At 37.1% G+C, this 24,307-nt stretch overlaps 1 non-coding gene across 1 annotated transcript; it reads left to right on the forward strand.

Moving 5' to 3' along the window:
- Positions 1-23,176: 23,176 nt before the first annotated feature.
- On the forward strand, positions 23,177-23,248 carry TRNAA-GGC. Its single transcript has one exon. It is a non-coding gene; the product is annotated as a tRNA-Ala (tRNA).
- Positions 23,249-24,307: the final 1,059 nt, after the last annotated feature.

Here is a 24,307-nt window from a genome sequence, read left to right on the forward strand (position 1 = left end):
ACATTACAGTAGAAGAACATCAAGCATCCTGTAACCATGAGGTAATATGGAGTCTATTTGATAGTGATAAAGAATACATAATACTGCATTTTTCCATGTGATAGTTGTGTTCTCTGAATTGGCAGAAATAGGTCAAATGTCGCTGATAGCATACTCGCAGAACATCAGGCCAAGAGAAAACAGAACTTGTCCTTTGCATCTGGTCCAGACTAGTTTTGATTTATCGTTTCTTCTGAGGGCCTTGGAGTCATGGACCCTTGAAAACTGCAAATAAAATATATACAGCAGGCCACCAGTGAAAAAGAGTAGGGCAGACGGCCTTTACATAACACATCATCTCCTGGTGTTTATCAGCCTTTGTTTCCACAGTTGGGGTCCTGGGTAGCTGTGGAAGAGTTTATGAAACTTATTTTCTCCTAGAGATTAATTTCAATTTTTTTCCCATCGTTTTGGCCCACTATTTTGTCCCTAGAACCTAGGATAGTTTTAACTACTTAGTACTTGCCAAGATATATTTGGTGAATGAATAAATAATAAATAATCTACTCTCAGTTTTCTCCCTTTACTCTATTGTAAACTATATTTTTCTTTTTTTTTTTTGATGTTCGCATTAGCCTCGTATTTATAGTGTGTACGTTCCATGTATCAGCGATACAAATCAATCTTTTCTATTCCAGTTTTTACTTATTAAATCAGAAGGAAGAGCTCACTCTTCTCCTTCAGATTGCTTACACAAATTTCTAACCTGACCACCATTTTTGCCAAATTGTTAAATTTTACTTTTTATCCAGGTGTAGTTGATTTACAATGTTAGTTTTGGGTATACAGCAAAGCGATTCTAACTTGACTACCTTTGACTGTTTTTCCCACCCCTTGATCATTTCAGAGTGCAAGGTTTATACTTAGGTTCATTTCACCCATTTCTAATTCCATACAAGTTGTTTTCTTCAGATCGCAGTAAGCATTTTTGATGAGCACCTGTTAGGTACCAGAACACTTTCTACATTTGGAAACTTATAAACTAAAGCTTAAGGTTTTGAGTTTTGCTATTCTTAAAATGTTTCTTAAAAAAGTCAATTCATTTTTCCTTTTTAGACTGGGATGGTGATAAGCATAAACAAGACTTCGGAAAAAACATTTAACCAATCTTTAATTACATCTTCAGAGAAAAATGTTATTAAGCTTCCTATCTCCAATGTCCCTTCCTGCCTCTCCATTAACAAGTCTTATGATCCAAAGGAAAGATATAAAATATTTCTGTTCAAGGAATGCTGGCCCAGCATATAAGGAAAATAGAAGATTTATATTCTCTCTGCCTTCATTCATGCAAAAAAAAATTGTTTTGGCCTAAATTTATTGGCCAAAATATTGTCTCCTGTGTTGTCATTTCCACATTGCACATGAACACAGATTTGGCCTCTCTGAACATTTCTGCTTCAAACAATCAGCAGTAGAGAGGGCTACTCAAAAGGAAACTGTTAGCTCATTTCCATTTAGAACACTCTGCACATTGAATCATCCCATTTGTTCTCAATTCTTGGGCCTTGAAAAAGATGCCTCATTTTTCCATGAATTTTCACTATCTGGATCCCTTTACAGATTCCCTGCAATTGCTTGGGTCTCTGTTAAAGAAAGAATTAAGGTGACATTTGTTTTCTTTGGCAAAATAGTAAGACCTGAAAATTACGTCCTGCCTCCCATTTGTCACTTTTACGTCCTTAACTTCCTTCCACAAGCTCAAGAACATCTCAATTCTGTCCCCTAAGATGAATATAAATGACAACATCCATTTACTCGGGGTGGGAGGGGGTGTTCTGTTGGATATTCACTCATTTGAAATTACCTCATCTATTTATTCAACAGATTTAATAATTTCCACTATGAGCCATTGTGCAAAGTAGTGGGTGCTAAGTGATAACAAACAACAACAAGAAAATGAAACAAGAACAAACCTGTTCTTTGTTCCTGTAGATCTTACAGTCTATTGGAGGAGCCACCGTTGCACATTTCAACTTAGTATCCTGCATCTTGAACATGCACATAACTTTACATACACCCTTGCCATTCATTGGTAAATCAATTCCAAGTCCCAACAGAAACATTTTAAATCTTGGTTTTTATAATATGCTGGCATTCAAGATTGATGCATTCATTCAACTAATATTAGGGTATCTACTTTGTGCCAACTGTTTTCTAGGTGCTAGGAATACAGCTGTGATGGATTTATTTCTATTAATACAGTATTATTATTTATAACAAATTTTTTTCCTAATTATTAGAGTGGCTTTAAGGCTATTCCTGTAAAAATTTGATTATATCTTACTTGTATTGCAATATCCTTCCTTTAGTGGAGAGACAGGGGTGGAGGGAACGTTGCCTCAGAAGTTGCACATAAACACATTCTGTCTTCAAGCAATGAAAAAGATGTTGTGGGTGCCTACAGACACAGTACGCCCGTGAAAACTGGTTTACGTGCAAGCACCACCCGCAGTATTTCATGGTGAAGAACCTCTGGACAACCGCTGTATCAAAATATCAAATACTTTTTTCTACTGTGAAGGAACAATCAGCTCCTGAGTTTATCTCTTATACACACACACACCCCTCCCAAGAGTAAACACACACAAATATTTGGTAATAAAGAGAATAAGATTTAGGAGAAAAAAATTGTAACTCTGGCTGGTTCTGCCTATGCTAATGAACCAGGTTATATTACTGAAGAGAGTACTTAGTTTATTTTGAAGCACATGAATTTAGAGGACATTGTTGGTTGAGGCCTTCCTCATGAATAAGGATTATATATTTGCTTCCCATTTGCATAATTAACTGGCTTATTCTTGTGATTTTTTTTACATACCAAAAATAGGCGTTGCTAAGTGTGACTTCAGTGATGGGTAACAGCTGCTGTTATTTTACTCTTCCTTTTCTTACTGTTATTCTATTACAATGATAATACCATCATTATTATTATTACTAATATTGCAAATATGCTTTTTTAAGCTTCAAAGAAACTGACCTTCCACATACTTCTTTTCAAATAGTTTTCTCATAAATCCTCAAGTCACCTTCTATTTAGTTATCAAATTTATTGTAATATGAACATAGAAATGTGTAGACAGTAACGTACCCAAGGTAGCACGATTAAATTGTGACTGTGGATGTGTGATACTGACTCAGCTCTTTCTGAATACAGAGTTTGGCTTTCTTCCTCTGTGCCATGACGTGGGTGGGGACAGGTTTTCTTTAGAAGATTGATGAGTTACTTTGCCCAAAACAACTGTCATCCAGTTCAAGTTGCAAATATGACGGAAGAGAGATGGAGAATAGAAAAATAAATCATCCATGCTAAGGCAAGTGACAAAGGAAAGTTTTGACAGTGACATGGAGGAAAAGCTATTAGAAATGTACATACGATGTTTGATTGTTGAATCTATTAAGCAATTTTATTTGTTATTAAGTAGCAAACTACTTAGTAATTCTCAAATATCTTTCTCCTAATTTTCACCATGAAAATAGTACCTTCTACTCATTTACCAAATATAAAATGGCATTAAATTATTTTATGTAAATTTTAAAACAAGAGTTAATCCCTCTTCCAAAATGTCAGATACGCTTCTTTGGTAGGTCAGGCTGTCTACCACTGCCTCCTGTCCCAGCAGCCTGGAGGGTCACACATGTGGACGTAAGTTTTCATCCTCCACAACAGTCTGTCCTGCCTCCAGCACAAACACACGTGCACATGTATGCACACACACACACAACCCTGAGCTATTATCTATAAAGTGTATATAAAGTAGAATAGTTGAATTCTAGTGTATTATAATTGGAAGACAATCTGCCTTTCTCAGATAGCACCTAATTGATGGGCTCCCTACCAACCAGACAAGTAAAAGGTAGAAATCAAATATCTAATTCTAAAAATTTAAGTCAATTACAGACTAATGATACAAGCCCAGCTAAAGGTGGTACTTTTCTCTTAATGTGTGAATTGTAAAGTTTCATTTAAAAATCAGCAACAAAAACTAGAACTGAATTTTGTAGGAAATGTGCTTGATTCAGCCAAACATTGAATTTATAGAAAAATTGCAAAATACTTAGTGGTTGACTGAATGTAATACTTTTAAAAACAACTTTATATGTGTAGGCAAAGCCTTTGTTAAAATTTCAAAGAATACACATTCCTTTTCTAGTAATTCTTACCATAGGCAAAAATATTATCAACAGATCCAGTCTTATGCACAGCACTAGCAAACATTTTTACCCAATGTAATGTCTAAAATTTTTGCATATTGTTATTGCTCTTTTCCCATTTGGGGGGAGGCATGCCTATTATAAACTCATCATAAATTTATTTCCTTCCTGAACTCAGTAAAAAAATTCCTTTGCATACTTACTGAAAGGTATACTATTGAAAACTGAGTATGATTCAAAATATTAAAATGTTCCAGTAAAACACTGAGTACGCTAAAGCTTCCATTTTTATCATTTATAAAAATAAAACCATGCCCAAGTTGGCAAATGGACTTGAAATATCAATTCAAAATGCCAATGAATCTGCTCAGCCTTGCCTCCTGGATGCCACGTTTGTTTACTTTCACTTTTCTTTAACTTCCCCCATGTATCCAGCTTGCAGTGTCTCCTTGGAGCCCTTGTTACTCTTTTTCCTTTAACAAAATTAATTTTTGTAAGAACGCTTAATGTGAGATCTAACCTTCCAACAAATTTTTAAGTGTACAATACAGTGTCGTATTTCTAGGCACATCAGTGGAATACAATGCAATCTTAAAAAAAAAAGGAAGAAAACCCAACAATATGCAACAACATGCATGAACCTTGAGGACATTATATTAAGTGAAATAAGCCAGTCACAGAAGGACAAATAATGTACGATTACATGTATATGAGGTATCGAAAATGGACTAATAGAAGCGAAGAATTGAAGAGCGATGGACTGGCCAGGGCTGGGAGGAGGGGGAAATCTCGGGAGTTACTAAGCCCTTATTATTTTGACAACATGTTCTAACATCCTTCTCCATGTTTTAATCCTTGGCAATCTCTTAAGGATGCAGTTTTGCTCTCATCTTTTAGCTTCAGGCACAGTAACTCACTGGGTGAGGCTTTCTTAGAACCAGTTTTGAGCCTGGGTGATCTCTTGGCAGGGTCTACCCATCTGGGCCTCCACAGACAGGAAGAGGAGGAAGGTTATAAATGGGGTGTTTAAATCTTGTCTGTCCATCAACCTTTTTTTCAATTCCTGATTCTCTTTCTTCTCAACCACACTCTGTATTCCCATAAAGGAAAGTCAATATTGTTATAAACGTCTAGTTTGGGAAATGAAGACTTTATAGTGCATTTTCTTACTTCTTATTTCAAGATGGTGAAAGAGGGAGCCAGGCAAGTTGTGTGACTTTTGTGCAGAATGACACAAACAGCTGGAGCTAAAACCAAGACTTTGCCCCACGTTTCCTGGTTCCTCCTTCCTCTTCTAGGCCATCTCATGTTTTTTGGGGTTCGTTGTTCAAGCTGATAGAATTGGAAAAGATTTAAAATCATCCATTAAGAGGCCCAAATAGTTACTGGAAGATTATAGTAGCTAAGCTTTAAACTTTCAAATTGCATATAGAAAATCTGCCTCAACGAAGTTGTACGTGTGTAGTACTTGAAAGTGCATTGTCAATTTGGCAATGCTCTATAAATGCACAGGAGCTAATGCTGGTACCCTCAGATTCCACTGTGTGGCTGTCCCCTTTGTGAAGCCACCTTCTGAAAGGCTTAGACTTACACAGCCTGATCCAATTAATGAAATGTTACCCTCCTTCCCCCAAGAATTTGTTCAGGAGTATGCCCATACCCAGACCTATGAAATTAGGTCAGAATATTTCTCTGGATACAGTGATAATGTAAGTATGGGACCTAGGAGACACTCTCTCTTCTCTGATATTGTATTTGGTGTGGATATAAGTCCAGAAGCTTCTACAATATTTAATTGACTCATCATAACACAGATGTGGAGGGCCAGAAGTTGCACTGCTAATTTTAACCTGTTAGATAATGTTACTGCAGATGACGTCAATGTGCTAACATGGACATATGGCACTACATCCCGTGGTACCAAGCACCGGAAGTAGGTTGGGAATTAGAGAAGCCAGGTTTGAAGTATCTTGATCCAGAAGCTCATCTGTGAAAAATTCTTCAAATCATCAGATGTGTAAAATTGATTTAGGAGAGGATTTAGTTAATTGATAAATAACTAAAATTAAAGTCCTCTCTTACTGCTTTTTCTTTTTTAATGTTCGTGATAATGAGATATTTTTAATGTATCTGCAGCACAATCTGTACTATAAAGTGAAAGAACATTTTGTGGGAACTTGCATGTTCCATGTATTCTAAACAAACGTGAAAAATTCAATCCCTCATGCTAGAGGCAAGGCTAAATTATCTTTTTCATTTACTTTGTAGAAGTGATATTACAAAGTTGTTGAGTTCTGACAAGTTAATCACAAATATGTAGCCAAAATGTAGGGGAAATTATATAGAGGTGTGTTAATCAATTAGTCAATTAAAATATTGTTATTTTTCTGGATTTTTTGATTTCTTGAAATTTGTCAGATTTTTAAAAATTCTAACTTACTGCATTTTTTCTTAGCATAAATAAATATTTGTATTTATATCAAATTTTCTAACTGAAATTGTATTATATTTTTTCTTAAAGAGGGCCCTCCAATGGAATATGTATCAAATTCCACAAAATTTGGATTCATCCCAAGATACACACTGAGAATTATGCAAAAATATGATGTTACTCAATTACTTGAGAGGGGATGAAAATTTCTTATAAAGAAGTTTTGTTTAAGAGTAAATAGAGAGAACTGGGTTTCAACAGAGGGAAGGAACATTAGTCCTTGTCCAAAAGTCACAGAAATGGCTTCGCTGAACACCCTATCTCAAGTTGCACCCCACCAACCTTGCCTAGTCACTTTCTCTCCCATTGCTCTACCTGGGTGAAATGTACATTACTTTTTCCTTCTATGTATTTACTAAAATATAAGCTTCATGAAAGCAAAACTTTGTCCACGCTATATACTGCTATAACCTCCACAGCCTAGGGAGTTGCTGTCAGACAGCGTATAGTGGTCCATCTGTAAATATTTGTTGAATGCATAAATGGATGTTCCAAATTTCCCCATGTTAACATGAGCTACTTTGATTCTCGTAATTCAGCAGAAGAGAATAGCTGTTAAGATATCTGAACCCTTCCAAATCTCTAGCTAAGTTTTGGTTTTGTATGCTCAGCTTTCAGAATCCTATGGCAATGTAGTTTCATGTTCAGTCATCACACACACACACACATACACACATAACACACACTGCAGAAGACTGAAGGAATCTAGTAAATACCCAGATCGATTGATCGATCGATCTATCCATCTATATCCATTTTCAGAAAGGCAGAAAAAGAATGAGCACAATCAGGCTAAAAAGATGCATCTGGCTACCATATAAAAAGGCAACATCTTGACAACTGTTAATTGTGAAGGTTGTGCAAGAATTTTCTCACAAAGCCCATGAATCCTAGAAGCAATGCTGGTAATCTTTCCAAAAACTTAGAAGTTACCCAGTTATAAATTACTTCTAATTATGGTTTGTTTTGTTTCTTTTTTTGGTGAAAGTTCTATTTTGTACTCATAAATGAGAAGACCTGCAAGGGTCTTTCTCAGTTACAAGCAGGTCTCCAAATACTCATAAGAAGTGAACAAAGATTTCTTCATACCACTTTGGCAATTCCGCTAAACCTCATCTATTCTAACTTTCCCCATCACAGAGTTTTGAAAAGGACTTTAGTAATCCCTGTGAGAGAAACATGCATTTGAACTAGTCATTTCCCATTTTCTTATTAATAGCTCTTCTCTGGGTTTGGAGTGAAAAATGTGCCCAGGTCTACATTTGCTTTTGTATTCCTTTTTTTTTTTTTTCAGCTAGACATGGCCATGTTATATATTTCTGGTTATGGATATAAAGACAAAGTCCAATAAGATTTTATTTTAAAAAAATTATGTATTCCTAATATAAGGAACTAACAGTAGGCACTACCATTTGCCTACCGCTATCTAGAATGTAGGAAAAATGTTTGGAGCTATAGCTGCCATTTTATACCATGAGGTGAAAAGCAAACACTTAGGAATAGTGGAGCAGAACTCTGGAAGACTCCGGCATCTTTGAGGGTGTGATGGAGCCACTAGCTCTGTGTTGGACTGCTCATCTCCAGACTACTTATTATGTAAAAAAAATAAATCAATATTCGTTTAAGTCACTGTTACTTCATTTTCTGCTATTTGCAGCCCAAAGTATTTCTGTTAGAGTTATTCATTCTAATGCCTTTATTTTACAAGAGAAGAAAACTGAGCCTCAAGGAGATCAAGCAATTTGGCCAGAGCCATAGATGTTTTTGGTATGAAGCACGTTGCAAGAGCCCCGCCTCTTCCCGGATACTCACAAGCACACCCTGTGACCACTGAGTAAGATTAGGGTTCTGCTTTACCTGCCTGTTCAAGGCAAGGAAAAGTAAAGATAGCAAATTGCTCACAGTGGAAAATGTCAGAATTGTTGAGAAGGATGAGTGCTAGATAATAATATTTGCTATATATAATAGCAATGGTTTTATGTAACATGTCAAATCCAAATTACTATCATCTGCAATAAAATATTTGTTTGCTATTGGGTCAAAACATCTGGATGACAAGTCAAAAATTCCACCGTTCATCAAGTTATCCTTTATATTCATCTCTAATTATCCAACTATTTGGATGCTTTGGCATCATGTAGATTCAGTAAGGTTAAGCATTGAGTTAAGGAGGCAATTTTCTCCTGATTTTGAGCAATGTGCTTTTAGTAATTCAGAACTTCAATCTTTACTTTCCCTCATGCTTATTTTCAGTCTTAACAAAAGGTCCCAGAAGACTCTAGATTGACTGTGCATCATCTATGCTTTGTTTCAGTCTCCAGTAATTAATTATGCTTAGGTCAACTGAAAGTTTATAACTTCTTATTTACCTCCTCACAAAGGAGGATTTTCTCTCACTTACTAGTGCTAAATCCCAGTTCCAGGCTTAGCTTTCCCTTTGTCACATTTCCATGCATATTACTCACAAACAAATAAATCTTCTTAGAAAAGCATTTGGCATCTTTATCTTTCTTGATGAAAATGCAATTCTGAGATTTCCAATTACACATAAGGACCAGATGTGAATCCCAACTTAAATGAACAGGGAATTCAGTATGGTTTTGCAATCATGGGACATATATTGTATCTCTTTTATGCTAATATTTCCTTTAAAATTCCCTTTTGCAGGACAGCTGTTGCAAGTGCCTGAGTGGCCCCTCTTGGCGCATTCTTTCTCTTTTTGTGCCTTTTCCACTTTCCCCAATCCAATGAAAAGCCTAAAAAAGGAGGCGAAGTGGAAATAGTACTTCCTGCCTCATCTCTAGGATGTTAATACAAACATATGGCATATGTATCACCTCCCCCTTTTCTCTGTGCTCATGGTAGACAGTGAGGGTCAGATGCGACACTCTTTCTGACTCAAATCTGCCTTTTGATTTTTCTCAGCCATTGGAATTTAATCAGCTCAAATTGGCACCCAGTCTACTTGTAGGCACTATAAACTTCTTAATCTAAATTTAGTATTTATTTTCCACATTTTTGTCCCCACTATCAGGTGTTCCTTTGGATAAAAATACTGAGTACATTTTTATCAGTGATTATGATGAAAAGAAAGAAAATCCTTCAGTGCATGTGTGTGTGTGATTTCACACTGGAAGGTAGGGTAACTCCAACGGGAGAAACAAATTCCAAAACGTATCACAAATTTATCCACCTCTTTTCATCTTAATTTCTTTAAGTCAAAGTGGAACCACCGCTTCTCCCACCAATACTGCTAGAATAGTCTCACATTTGTCTTCTTATATCCGATGTACCTATGACACGCCCACCAATGTTCCATGCAGCAGTCTAAGGAGCTTTCAAGAATTCAAATCATTAATACCACTCTGCTCTTAAAATCTATCAATGAATCTCATCACACAAATAACACTTTTAAAAATGGATATGATCTACAAATTCTGGCGTGATTTGGTTATTTCATTTTCACCATCCAATACTCTACCTTTCTCACTTCACTCCACCTACCAGGATCTTCTGTTTCTCAAATTACTTACTCATTTCTGCCCAAGGTCTTCTCTTTCATCCATGCATTCACTCAATTTATATTTACTAAGTGCTTAATTAGTATCAAGCAGCCCACTTCCCATGTACCTGGTTGTCTCCTACCTGTATTCAGATTGCAGCATGAAAAGCCCCTCCACAAGGAGACGTCATCTGATGATGACAGGGGTCATATATGTTCAGGAAAGCCTCTTCAACCTTCTTCCTGGCCACAGTCTATGAGTCTGCCTGTTCTTGCATCTCCAGATGGCACATGACTGGTACTCATCTACTGAATGCTGATGGAACTGTGAGATGTCAGTTCCAGGATGAAAGGTTTAAGAAGTAGGAGTGGTAGAAGCAAAAGACTCTAAATTTTCTAGCTTTTAGAAGCTGCTCACTTCCCTTGGGTGACTTCTGCTTCCGATTGTACATCTTCTCTGGCTGATTCTTCTGCTTGCCTTTTGTAAGAACCCCTTTGATTATGCTGGGCACACCTGGATAATCCAGGACAATCTCTCCACCTCAAATCCTTAATTAAATCACACCTGAAAAATCCTTTTTGCTATGTTAGGTTACATGTTCAGAGGTTCTGGAACATGAGCATTTTGGGGGAAGGGTAACATTTTTCTACCTACTACACCAAGTGACAAGACATAAGCCTATAAAAGGAATAGAGCAAAAGGTCTTGTTAACATTCAAAACTGAGGCAAAGATAAGCTTAGAAATGCAGCTTTTCTCCTAAAGCACATTATCTCAAGGAGCTTCAAAATAACCATCATTAAATATGAAAGAGAATCATGGAAGGAAGGAGATAGCAGATATGAGAACAAATAAAGTAATAAAGATTTTAAAAGGAGTATCCATGTGCATACTGACATACAAATTGGTCTGTAAACAAATGGAACAGAAGTTTACTAAACTTTCATGGGAATTGTATTGCCATTGGATAAAAGAGTTTAGAGGGCAAAAAAAAATTCTATCTGCTGAAGCCTTAAAAAACTTTCAAGCTGCGCACTTGCATCGATTGGAAATGGACTTTGAAAGTGGTACACCCCTCAACTAGGACATGATCCCAACTCCTTCTTTAGGTGTCAACATGGAAGATAATGGATGAGTAGAAAACTTCCAGAGGATATAACCAAGGGCCAAGGAGAACACTGAACATTGGAGTTATTCCCAAAGAGCAGAATTAGGATTGAATCAAGGAAATTCTCTCACTTTCAGACACAGAAAACTCACAGGATCTCTGGCAGCATTTCTTCCTTACAGTAAATCATTGACTATTGTATCCTCTCAATGCTTCTCATCTGATTTGGAGTATCTGTTATAGTTATGCTTTCTTTTTCCCCCACAATTTCACAATAGACATCACAAAGGATAGATTCCACCTGGAATTATTACCAGGGAAACTTGCCTTGAGTTTTCAGAGTAACTTCTGTAATGATGGTTTCAACTTCTCTTTCAATCAGTGGGTTTTGGAGTCCAAAAACAAGCCCAGTTCCAAACACTGGGCAAAGGATTGTGATTTTTTTTTTTAACATTTTTTAATTGAGTTATAGTCATTTTACAATGTTGTGTGAAATTCCAGTAAAGGATTGTGATTTTTAATAAGAGCGATGGCCTGATCATCCTTCTGATCATCCTTCTCTGTTATCTTATGATTGTAACTATTGAGTATGAAACTTGTTGGCCACCCATCTACAGTAGAGACAACGTGTTCTATTAGCTATGTCTGTAGTTCTCCTGTAGTCAGGCACTCCGGCTACCCATCTGATATTGTCCACCTGGCTCATGACAGTTATGCAAAACCATCTAGCCTCTATTTATCCTTATTGTTTTGGGGCCTTATCAACTGCATGGGATTACAGAACTCAGTTCTGAAACAGCATTTCCTATTGTCAATCACAGGCTACCCTTGAACTTCCAAATTACTTTGGTGATCCACTTACAGGTGCATTTTTTTTTTTTATTGCTTTGGTAAATGGTGTCTTCTCCATAGTCTGTGCGACATAGTTCTCTGATGAGTTCTCTGATGTTACGTAGAATATCCATTTTAGCATACCCACCTTTGACATGTTAAACACATTCTTCCACCTTCTGCCACAGGAATTCTGGCCATAGTTTTCTCCATTCTTATAGGAGAAATCTTTGTAGTTTGCACCTGGTGCTTTTGCCAGGATATTAAGTTTTGTATATCAGGAGAGTGTTCTCAAATTGATAAACTCTCCCTTATTCAATATCGTGTTCCAGCTCCCTTGAACAAACATCTTGAAAATCTACTCCGTGGATCCCCCAAGCTCTTGTCAGTATCCGTTGGCTAGATCGTGTGACTCTTTTGAAGTATATTCTCTTTTCTCCCTTGTCAAGACCAGCACAGTCCCTAATGCCTTATACTGTGATATAACCCTATTACAGTCCTGGTGTTGAGGATGTACAATTGTTTTCAAATATATAAATTTGGAAAGGATCCTAGAAAAAGTTACATTATAGGAGAAGACAGTCTATACCTAACAGACATAGAGATGTGGTCCATGGAGTGTTTGGGTCTGTGTGTGTGTGTACGGCGGGGAAAGTGGGGGTGGCGGGGAGAGACCATCTGACAATTTCTCCAAATAAGCATTTCATGTTTTAAGGAGTTGATATCCTGTTTGTACTGGTGGAGGAAATAGACAATGGATTCTGACCATTGCTATTGTTATAGACACTTAATTGGCTTCATAGACTGGATTTGAGATCCAAACATTCCAAATAATTAATTTTTAAAATAAGATGAATGTAGTATGTTCACATTGTACTTGTGATCCTTTCTGCCACCACAGGCTCAGATACCTAAACAAACACTCAGATACAAACTTTTTTTTAGAAATTTAACATTTCAAAGTGTTCTTTAAACTTATTAGAAAAATACCACTTATGTTTCTGTGAACATTTACAGTGAAATTTGAAGCCACTCCAAAATAACTTTTGAATAAATATGACCAGAGATAAAGTTTTTGGATCTGATTCCAACAGGCAAGTAGACCACACAACAAGCCACAACACAATAAGCAATCGACATGCTGATGCTCTCAGAGGATAAGTTACCTAAACTTCAGTATAATGGGAAATAGGGAGATTCTCTTCAAAAATAAAATTCCCATAGGATTGTAACATTTACTACATTTTTTCCTAAATGAAAGCATATATTCATTATTTCTCCTTATATTCCTTCCTTATCCTTCGACACCAAATCCCCATTGTGAATTTGCCTGTTATTTTTTGATTCCAAAACTCTTTACGAAGTCTGAGCAATTACAGAATCTGGCATCAAATCCTCATATGTTGTGAATAAGAATTTCAATGAACATGTACTTGGGAAATGAAAGACAGATGGCCTTTCAGTCTGTATCTCCTTTATCTCTTTTGTCAACCCAGAATGGACTTCACATGTCTTCTCCATTTTATTCATATCAATACTCTTGTAAAGATTTCATAAATCTTTTCTTCTTTCACTTGTTTCTACCAATTCTAATTCTCTGGATGTCTTCTCCATTGCAATCTTCCTTTATTGTTTTTCCTCTCTTACTACTATCATTCATTTCTCAATTGGATCCTCTCACATTTATTCTCCAGACTTTTCTAAGTAAAAAAGACATATAAACTAGGTCTTTCTTTATAATTAAGTGGTCTAACAGACTATTCTATATTCAAATCTTCACTGACATCTGCATTTTGGGCATCTGCCATGCAGAAGGCATTGGATAGTTAAGGGAGAAAAAAACCAATCCATTCTTCTCATTCATTTTCACTTTCTCAAACCTGGAAAACACAGAAACATCCTTGGGATTGAAGAAGGAAAGGAAGAAGTAGAGAGCTAGAGGGGTGAGAGATGGAGAACAGACCGTATTCCCTTTTCCCACTGCTAGGCTGTGGAAGTTGAGGGTCAGGTCTGATTTGGGAGGAGAAATTTTGAACTTGAAAGTTTTGTCTGAAACTTTAGATAAGACTGACCAGCCATGACTGCAACAGTGAGGACTGCCTGAGAGCCTGTCAGAGGCAGAAAAGGGGAAACTGACACAACAGCTTGCAGGGCAGTGATTAAAAAAAAAAAAATCAATTTCATATTTATACTCAACTGTGTTCAGCATTTTAAAATATATAGATGTTTATATGAATACACACATAAAGATAGAAAGAAAAAGTATTTTATGAAATAAAAAGTAAGCAGGAACAAAACCCTAGAAATCTCAGATGTGCTACTTACTGTTGATATCACATTGGGTAATCAAAAATAGCCTCCCTGAAACTCAAAGTCTTCATTTCAAAAATAATAACAATAGGATTCTCACTGCATTGTTGTGAAGTTTCAGTAAAAAATAACATATCGATACATCACATACCTGCAACATAGAATGCTCTCAATTCATCCTAGTTTACTCATCTCAGAATTTTCTATTATTGTATATTTTTGAGGAGCCATTGCATATCTGGGAACAATGCTAAAAAACTGTAAGGTGAATTTCTTTCTCTGTATCTTATACTCCATTAAGGGACACAGAAGATACAAATAAAGGAAATAAGTGAAAGATTATTGTCAAACACTAAGATGTGGTTTAAACTATAGTATAGTTGTTTTGAAAATTCAGAGAAAATGAAGCAAAATGAGAATTCACAACACATTTCCTAGAAAACAAACTAAAGTTCAAGTCAACAAGAAGTCTTACTTTTCTTTCTTCTGGCTCTTTCCAACTTGAAACATATCCAGAGCCCTTTCTGAAAACCAGGAAGCTTAAAGACCGGAGGAGCCAACAGTAGATGTCATTGTATTAGTTTGTTGTCCAAGACACGGATCTGTATCACCCAAATTCCTACAGAACACTCCTCACTGGTACCCTAGTTCAACATTTGCAACAAATTATTTGGAAAACGTTGTTGGGGGCAAAGCCACATTGAACAACTCCATTCCTAGAGCATCAGATTTTGATTTTAATAAAAACAAGATTCTCAGCCTTTTGGACATCAATTTCTAAAAATGGGAGCCATAAGTAGAGTATAAGACCTAGTTACACTGATTTTATTCATGTATAACCACCACATAATCAATGGTGTGCTTGAAGAACTTGGGTTCGGTCTACCTTGGATTATGAAAATATTTCATCTTGTGTGTTAGAGCTGTAAATAATTACATATAAAGAAAAAATGAATAATGTGGGAGTGTTTGCAAGCTTTTTGACTCATCTGTCCTCCAAAGAGGATTCCTCTTATTGCCAACTCATGACACCGTCTTCTCAGCCCAGAGATTCATTCTTGATCAGATGTTCATAAAGCCTGCAAAGTCAGAATCAAAGAACAGAAGGCGGGGGAAAGAGAATGAGATGGTAGGAGGAAGGTTAAGTCAATCAATAAAATGAAAAAGAGAGAGAGAAGGGGAGAGAGAGAGAATTAAAAAGCTGCTTTTACTGGATTGATTGTAGATGTTATGGGGAGTGTCATAAATAAGAGTATCTCTTGAATGTTGTATATGACAAAAATGGGGAGAAGAGAAAATGAGATATAAGTGTCACTGAGGTTGTGAATTGGATGTGCTAATATGTATTACAAGGGACATGAATAATGCTTGGAATTTCTTTTGGCCATTTTTTGGTTTTAGCTCATGACTTATGCTTCTTGAAAGAAAAGCCATATATAGACTAAACTATTTGGATTTCTAGGATACAAGAATACACTCACACCCAAAAAGCCACAAAATTATTTTAGTATTCTTTCTGCAGATACCAAATGTCATCTGTCTGCTGATGCTTGTAATATATAATAGTTAAGTCATTGGCCAAGAGACTCACTTGTCAGAATCTTTGCGCACTGGATGAACATAGGATCCAGGCACGTAAATGAGGGAAACAGATGGGAAGAGAGAAAAGGATAAAAGATGCAGGGGAAAAGAGGTCAGGATTTAGTGAATGAAAACATGGAATTACTTGGCAATTTTAAAAGTTTATAAGAACTTGGGACCAGGAGGAGCAGCAGTTTCTCCAGAGACAAAAGACTCTTCCTAAAAATGCAGATCAATCCAAACTGAGAGAAAACGCTGGGAAACTCAATGAGTTCTTTTCTCCTCAGTGACGAAGGTTTGTTACATGCCCCACTATAAGCTCCCACTAGGAGCTAACCTCCACCCAGAAACCTTACATTATCAGTACTTTCCCCAGAGTCCAAGGTGAATAAATAAACCTTCTCTTGTAGAAAACATCACATCCCTCTACCATAGTTTTGACTAGAAGAACTTAAAATGAACTGTGTAAGCTCCCTGTGTTCAAGGACAGTATCACATTCAAGTTTGGAGTTCCAGCTGACTGCGTAAGTGCTCAATCCATGGATGTTGAACTGAGCTGAAAAGTGACACACACAGAAAATCAGCTGTAGTGTGGGCAGCAAGTAGATTGGGCAGAGGGAGTTATAGACCAAGTTCACAGTGTCAGGCAGGAAATGATTTGCAAATAGCTAGAGAAAAATTCGGGCTTGCTGTATAAGACCTCCCGGACTAGCAAGGTCTGCTCTTATTAGCAATGTCTTACTAGTATGTAAACAACACAGGTGATCCTATGGCTTATCCTAAACTCCAGGTCAGGTCATAGGTTTTGTCAGAAGACAGTATCAGGTGCAAATATGGTTATCTGCAGATTCCCTTAACTTGACCCTACATAGGCGTGAGTCTAGCTTTTGTATCGTGACACCTGAACCCCTCACTTGAGCAAGAGATACTATTTTAGAATAGTTCCTTCAAGAGACTGAGTGTTAATTTTAAATACTATTATTGCTGAACACCTTTTGGGGACTGCCTTCAAAACCTTTAAAAATCCATTTTCTTTGTAGGTGAATATTATTTTGAAAAAGTTATCTACACATAAATGTTATAAATAAATGTGGGCCCTAAAACGAAATCATGCAGTGTTTCAGAAAGCAAACAAGGTATGCTGTTCCAATGACTAGTTTTTTGGAGCTACTAGGAAGCTGGTGCTAAAATCAGTGCCATTGGAAGTTACAGAAATATTTTTATCGGAGCAACATTGTGAGAGTAAGTAAAACGCCTTCTTAGAGGACGACACTGGAAGCCAACACGCACATGAACACATGCATTCTGGCATGCTCGCTGGAGAAGTCTCTGAACTTTAAAATACATTCTTCCTTGCTCTGAAAAATGTCTAAATCCCATATATTTTTCGTTTTCCTCTGTGTGCTTCTATAAGGAATACCAAAGAACAATAAAAGAAGGAAAAGAGAGGAGCAAGGACTAGAGATTGTGAAATTATTTGCCAATACAGAGGCATGGACAAAGAAGGTTAAGTCAAAATATTTGTGAAATTTAGAAGAAAAAAAAATCGACTGACCTCTAAGAAAAAGTGGATGTGGACGGACCTGTCAACTTCTGTGAACTGCTCTCCGGGAGAGTTTACGAATTCTACTTAAAGTAGTCCATCTATTAAATGATTAGGCATTTATCAAGACAGCCTAACCAAGAAAGGGAAGGGAATCCAGCCCCATCTCACCCTCCCCAGACATCCACTGCCTAAGTTGTTTGGGTCACTAGTGCAATGAAATCACATCCTCTTGAGAAAGCGCATTGGTTTTCCATTTCTGAAGTTTAGGTATGAATGGTTCCCCCAAACTGAATAAGCTATCTTACACTGTTAAGCTCTCACTGTCCAGTTACAGGTTAGATCTCTGCCCTCTACTGGAAAATTTTATATCTGCACCAGAAAATGCTCCTTATTTCCAAGTTTATGGGAACCATAAATCAACGGGTCCACCACAAAATGGTACGTTTTCCTTGTTTAAATATATTAATATTCTTAACATTTATTACATTGTCTTCTCTTCTTGAATTATGTTTTTTATTAATTTAATGCATTATTTAAAATATGGGTTTAAGTACTCCTATACCACAAGAACACTTTCTTTGCATTGGCAGTACAAAGAAATGGAGTGGCGTGGTCCCTGTCCTCTACACTTGTGGACATGCATGTGTACACACATGTAGGTGCTGTGTGTATAACACAGTAACCACTAGGCACGTGTGATAACTGAGCATTTGAAATGTGGCAAGTCCATATTGATATGTGCCAAAAGTACCATATACACACTGGATTTCCTAGAACTGACTGTAAGAATACATCAAACATTAATTGCTTGCATTGTTTATATTGATTACATTTTGTTTATATTATATCTGTTTATGTATTTTTAATCTTTCTTATATTTTGAAATAATATTTTGGTATATTGCATGTAAAATATTATTAAAATTAATTTGCCTATTTCTTTGACTTTTTTAATGTGGCTATAAGAAAATGTAATACTTTATATATGACCCTAATTTGTGAGAAGCCATTCTGGTTCACAGAATATTTGGGTTTGGCTTAAAATGGTAAAATTCTAAACTCTTCCAGATCCATACCTTTACAAATTTTAAACTCAGTGAGTCTATAATTTTTGTAAGTTCCAAAGTGGACCTCCCATTCCACATGTAAGGAGATTCGTTGGCAATTCATTGGTATCAATTCTAATACCCACAAGAGAACTATCTGTGGAAAACAGACTTAAGGGTGAGCCCCTAGAAGGTCTGCATGTCAACACCCTAAGCTAACATCAGGGTAGTAGGACACCTGTTTACTGCAGTCTATGATGTCTTTATGTTTGAGGGATTTTGGAAATTTCTTGCTAGTAATAAAGACAAGAGAGCATAATTTTGAATGATTAAAAGAAGAAAGCAGTTTTCTCTCTGGTGCAAAAATCTCATCTTCCATGATAGGTGTTTGTGTTCAAGTAAGGAGTTGGGGCGTATGAGGCTGGAAGAGGGGGCACTGTGCCTACCAGATATTCCATGTGGGAGGATGTGTGGGGAATCCTCTACTTCTGCCCCAGAAATCTGCTGTGTTTACTTGAGAATTGTGGGTCCTGATTATCATGATGAAAGAGGAAGTCAGGACAAATCACCAGGAAAGACTCTTAAGAAACCTAAGTTAGGAAGTGGAAGGGGGAAACACACAGACAGAATGTTAGAATGATGATGTAGGAGCAATGATAAATGTGGGTGAGAATATACTGTTTAACCCTGTCAGCAGAGTCTTTCCGAAAGTGATGAGTTGAGATTTAAAGAATTAGTAGAATTTAGTCTGGAAAAGAATTGATGTCAAAGGGGTAGAAGACGGTGGAAAAAGTGTGAAAGATGACTCACGCGTGGATTCATAGGCAGCATGGGGCTGAGCAGTTCAGTATTTCTCAAGTACGGAGCAGAAGGAGTGGGAGACAGATGGGAGATGAGGAAGGCACACCCAGTCTCTGGAAAGCCTTTCAGTCCCTTCTAAGCATATGGAATTCTAGCCTCTGGAGATAAAATGGAGATCTCTGAATTATGGTGGCGAGAGAGTGAAATAGGTTCATATAAAGAGAAAATTTCTGTTTACCTTGCTCCTATACCTAATCCTCCACACCAAATTAGCTTCTCTATCTGTCATGTATCTCCCTTTGGTCTAGTTAAGAGAACTCCAGTTTGCAAAAATAATAACAATAATAACAATTATTATTATTATTGTTATTATTATTATTTATTGTTATTATTATTATTATCCCCATTATAATAGGGTATTTTGAGAATTTGCTAGTTCCTCAAATTAAAGCTTTCTATCAATTAATACTGTTTCAGTCATCATCCAATGTAACCTTTTTTGAAGGTACGATTAAAATAAAATCTTCAAATACTTTTTAATGTATTCAGTGAACATTTTCTGACCTTCTTGGGTAAAAGCTAATAAATGGAATATAGAAGCCAACTTTATTCTGCAGTTTCTTATGGCATGTGTCTTCTTCTACCCCCAAGAAAGAAAAGACCAGGAAAGTGTCTTCAGAGCAAATGACATATCTCACATCTTTCTCTGGCATGTAATCATAGGACATTAAATGCAATGCATATCCAAAACTGAGAGACTTGGTCACGGTCAGGATAATGAAGTTAAGGTTAAACACTGCCACTTGGTATCTGCATGTTCGTGGGTAAGACAATTTTCCAAAGCCTCCTTCTCCTACATGTAGAATTAGCCTAGTAATACCAGCTGCCCTTCATTGCATTCTTGCTATGTGCCAGCCACTGTCCTGGTTTCAGTGCTTTGTATTTATTATATTACTTAATTCTCACAGATAGTCAATATTATCTCCATTCTTGTTTTACGAGTAAGAACTGTAATGGCACAAAGAGAAAGACACTCACCAAAGTCACATACCAAGAAAGTAGTGAAGCTGGAATTTGAATCCACCATTTCTGATCCAGAACGCATGCCTCTGAACCACTGTATACCTACAAAACAGATTTGTTAGTATTACATCAATGAGCAGGTATGAATGATCTTTGTATGTTCACACTTAGGTAGTCCCACTGTTCAGTTGTAGTTTTAGATAATGCGTATCACAGTGTATAATGTCACACAGAGGTTCTCAGAAAAAAATGAATTTCTGTTGACTCCTCCATAGAAGACAGCTGTTCTGTCTCCATATCCCCTGTATGGGAAGGACTTAAAATAACTCTATTTTCCTCTCCCTGTTATCCTTAATCCTAAAGAATTAAAAGAAAATGCAAAACTGGTACCAGATGTTCTGTAGCTGTTTAGGTTTGCATGTGCCCTGGTTTCCTGCGCATCACTTACACTCTGACGGGGTGCTGTCACCGTGTTCACGTGCATCCCAGCTGAAACCGCTTGTGGAGCACAGTCGATAGGCACAGGATCAAAGCTGACCTCCTGGCCTCATCTTCCAACTGTTTAATTTCCCCTCCCAAGTTCACAAAACTTCTGGTGTTCATGCTTATGTGGTCAAAGACAGATGGAAGGAAAGATGGATGAATTACAGCCACGCCCACCCAAAAGCCCTGAACCAAGCACCACACCTGAAACTTCCTTCCAAATTCTGGCAGGAAGTTCAAAACTTAAAGTGTTTCAAGCATCTTGGCTCTGCCTATACAACCCACAAATAAACCCTGAAATAAAATGAAAATTGTAATGCCTCACTTGTGCATTCACTACAGTTTGGATCATCCACCTGTCAGAGAACCCGAAACAGAGAAACAACGTGTGAAGGGAAGAGACCACGGACATTGAAGATTCAGGTTAAATAGCAAGAAAAAGTGGTTGTAAAATAATGTAGGTCAAAGGAAAATGCAGTGTTCAACTTTGCACTAATGTACCAAGAACAATTTCCCCTCATTAAAAACTCAAAAGAATCTTCATTGCCTATACATTTTACCTTTAACAGTTGTCTACATCTCATTCCATGCCTTCTCCCGTCAGTCATGATTTCCTAGCATTGCTTCATTTACTTTTCAGAAATTTTTGCTACCCAAACCACTTACTTATCTTTATGTTGGCTAAGTCTTTCCCTAGAGTATATGCTAAGCAAAGAGTGAGGACTTGGTCTCTCTTATTCGTCTCTGCCCTAGAACAACACCTGCTATAGACAGTTGCTTTCAAAAAATGATATGATAGATATTTAGTGAGAATGATACAATGAAGCTTAACAATCCGTCGCAATCCAGCTCCAGGCGTATCTCTGTAAAGCCTTCTGCAATTACACCAGTCCCTCAAAAGAACAATGACATGTCAAGTACCCAAGCTATTGATTGTCTAACCTGTACTTAGTTGTCAGCCAGTGGATGCAATGATTATGATCAAGGACCTATACATGCTTCACAACAACCTTACAAAGCACAGTGAACTGACAGTGTTTGCATTATTGTCCTAGCTGTACATAAGGGAAGTCGTGGGGCCTAGAGATGTTAATAAAATAAAAGCTAGCAGTTATACGTCTGTGTGTGTGTGTACATACATATATATACACACACATATACATATATCTGTTTACTATAATATATATAAAAACATGTACATATACTTAAAAGCTAGCACTTACATTGTCTATGTACATGTGTATATGCATATGTGCATGTGTATACATCAATGTTTAGCATAACTGCTGGCTCTTAAATATATGAACATGTATTTTTATATCTACATATACCCATAAACGTGTATATATATATAAATATATATTCACATATTGTTCTGCTTTCTAAATATTGATTTATTTAATAGTTACTTCAAGCCTCTGGTTTAAGTGCACTTTTAAACATGAAGAAAAGGAAGTGAAAAGACATTTAACAAATTGCCCCAATTCACAGGGTTACTCAGTGGCCCTAGTGGGACCCGAACTCGGCCTAAGGCCAGGCTCCCCCTACTCCACCACCTTGCTTCTCCAAGTTCTCCCTAAGCAGCTGGCCCCAAGCCACACGGCTGGCAGAGCAGCTAGAATCTGAGCCCTGCCTGCCTGGCTTTTCCTTCCACATCACGCTGCTTTTCCAATATTCCTATTCTTTGAACTTCAACGTCACCTAAAAGTTTAGGGCTGAAAACACCCCGTAGAGATGATCTAACACCATTTCCTCATTCTGAGATCAGACATCTGATGCCCACAGTGGAGAAGGGACTTAGGGAGAGCCACCCAGGATCTCAGCTGAGGAACCGAGCCCCAAACCGATCTCGTCTTCACATTCGCCGCCTACCATCTATATTGGGATTTCTTCATAGCCACTTTTGTAAATGCTTTCTGTGTGTAAAACTTGTTATCCATTATAAGATAGTAAGTGAGAAGCCAGCTCCAAGGGGGAAAAATGCATAATGACTTCATGAACTGAAAAGAGATAAACGAATACAAATTGCAGTCAGGCATTTTTTAAAAACACAGTGTTGGATATCCATGTAGTTTTCCAGCATAGTTACCCAGAAAATTGTGAGACAGAGCGCATTTACTTGCTTTATCCCAGCAGACATTAGCTCTTACAAGATCATCTACTCATATAAAAATTATGTGATAAAGTCCTACTATGTATCAAGAATTAAGCTAAGCTTTGAATTCATTTAGACCCAAACCCAAAGCAGTGTTGGAGGGTAGGGGGGAGGGTATAGCTCAGTGGTAGAGTGAATGCCTGGCATGCATGAGGTCCTGGGTTCAATCCCCAGTACTTTCACTAAAAGAATAAATAAATGTATATATTTAATTACCTTCCCCCTCAAAAAAAGCAAAAACAAACACAAATTTTGGGGGGAGGATATAGCTCAGTGGTAGAGTGCAAGCCTAGCATGCACGAGGTCCTGGATTCAATCCCTGATATTGCCATTAAGATGAATAAATAAATCAACCTAATTACCTACCCCCCCACCCAAAAAATAAACAAAATTTTAAAAACCAAAAAAAAAAGCAGTGTCAGTATCTCAAACTGCGACGTCTTTCATATCCATGAGTTCATAGAAGGGGCTCAATGTTTGTTGAGCGCATGAATGAGTGAGTGAGTGAATATGAGAAGGTTCTGTAGATTTATCCATGGCTGTGCAAACATCAGAACATATGATCAGTGACAGTCCCTTTGTACTCCTGTAAGAGACTTGTGAAAGGACAGCTGGGGTATATTTAATTATAAAAAATATTTCCAAAGTTTTCTGGAAATCTTAGCAACTAAGAGTATGCTATCGAACTCTGCTGCTTCTTGGATTACTACCTTTCACTGTTCTATTGGGGCATCCTTCCTGTGTGGCAAGAAATAAAAATTGAGGAGAAGCATAGAAAAGCTGCAGAGATTCCTTCGCCCAAGAAGGCAGAAATATAGTCATGCTCTTTCCTGTCACCCATGGTAGGTCTTCCTTAGAGTTAGCAAGACAAGGAATTGTAGTAGTAGTTTTTAGGAAAATCAAAAAGTGAACTCAAAAAGATATGCAGAACTTTTACTACCTGACCTGAGCTTGGCTGGAGCCTTTCTTCACTATCATGAAAAGCAATTGCCTCTTGGAACTTTTCTTTAGCAACTGCCACTCTCCTGATATCTGCAACGTTTTGCTCTTTTTTTTCCCCCTTTATAAAAATTCAAATATTAGCTGTCATGTGCTATTCAAAGTGCTACCCAACACACTTTCCATGCCATATGTTTTGTCTACTTCTAAAAAGACTCCTAGGAGTTGCATATTTTATACCCATTTTCCAGACAAGGAAGTTGATACTTAAACAATTTAAGGAACTTTTCCCAGGTCACAAA

This window comes from Camelus ferus, chromosome 25 (assembly GCF_009834535.1).
Source record: "Camelus ferus isolate YT-003-E chromosome 25, BCGSAC_Cfer_1.0, whole genome shotgun sequence".
Lineage (NCBI taxonomy): Eukaryota > Metazoa > Chordata > Mammalia > Artiodactyla > Camelidae > Camelus > Camelus ferus.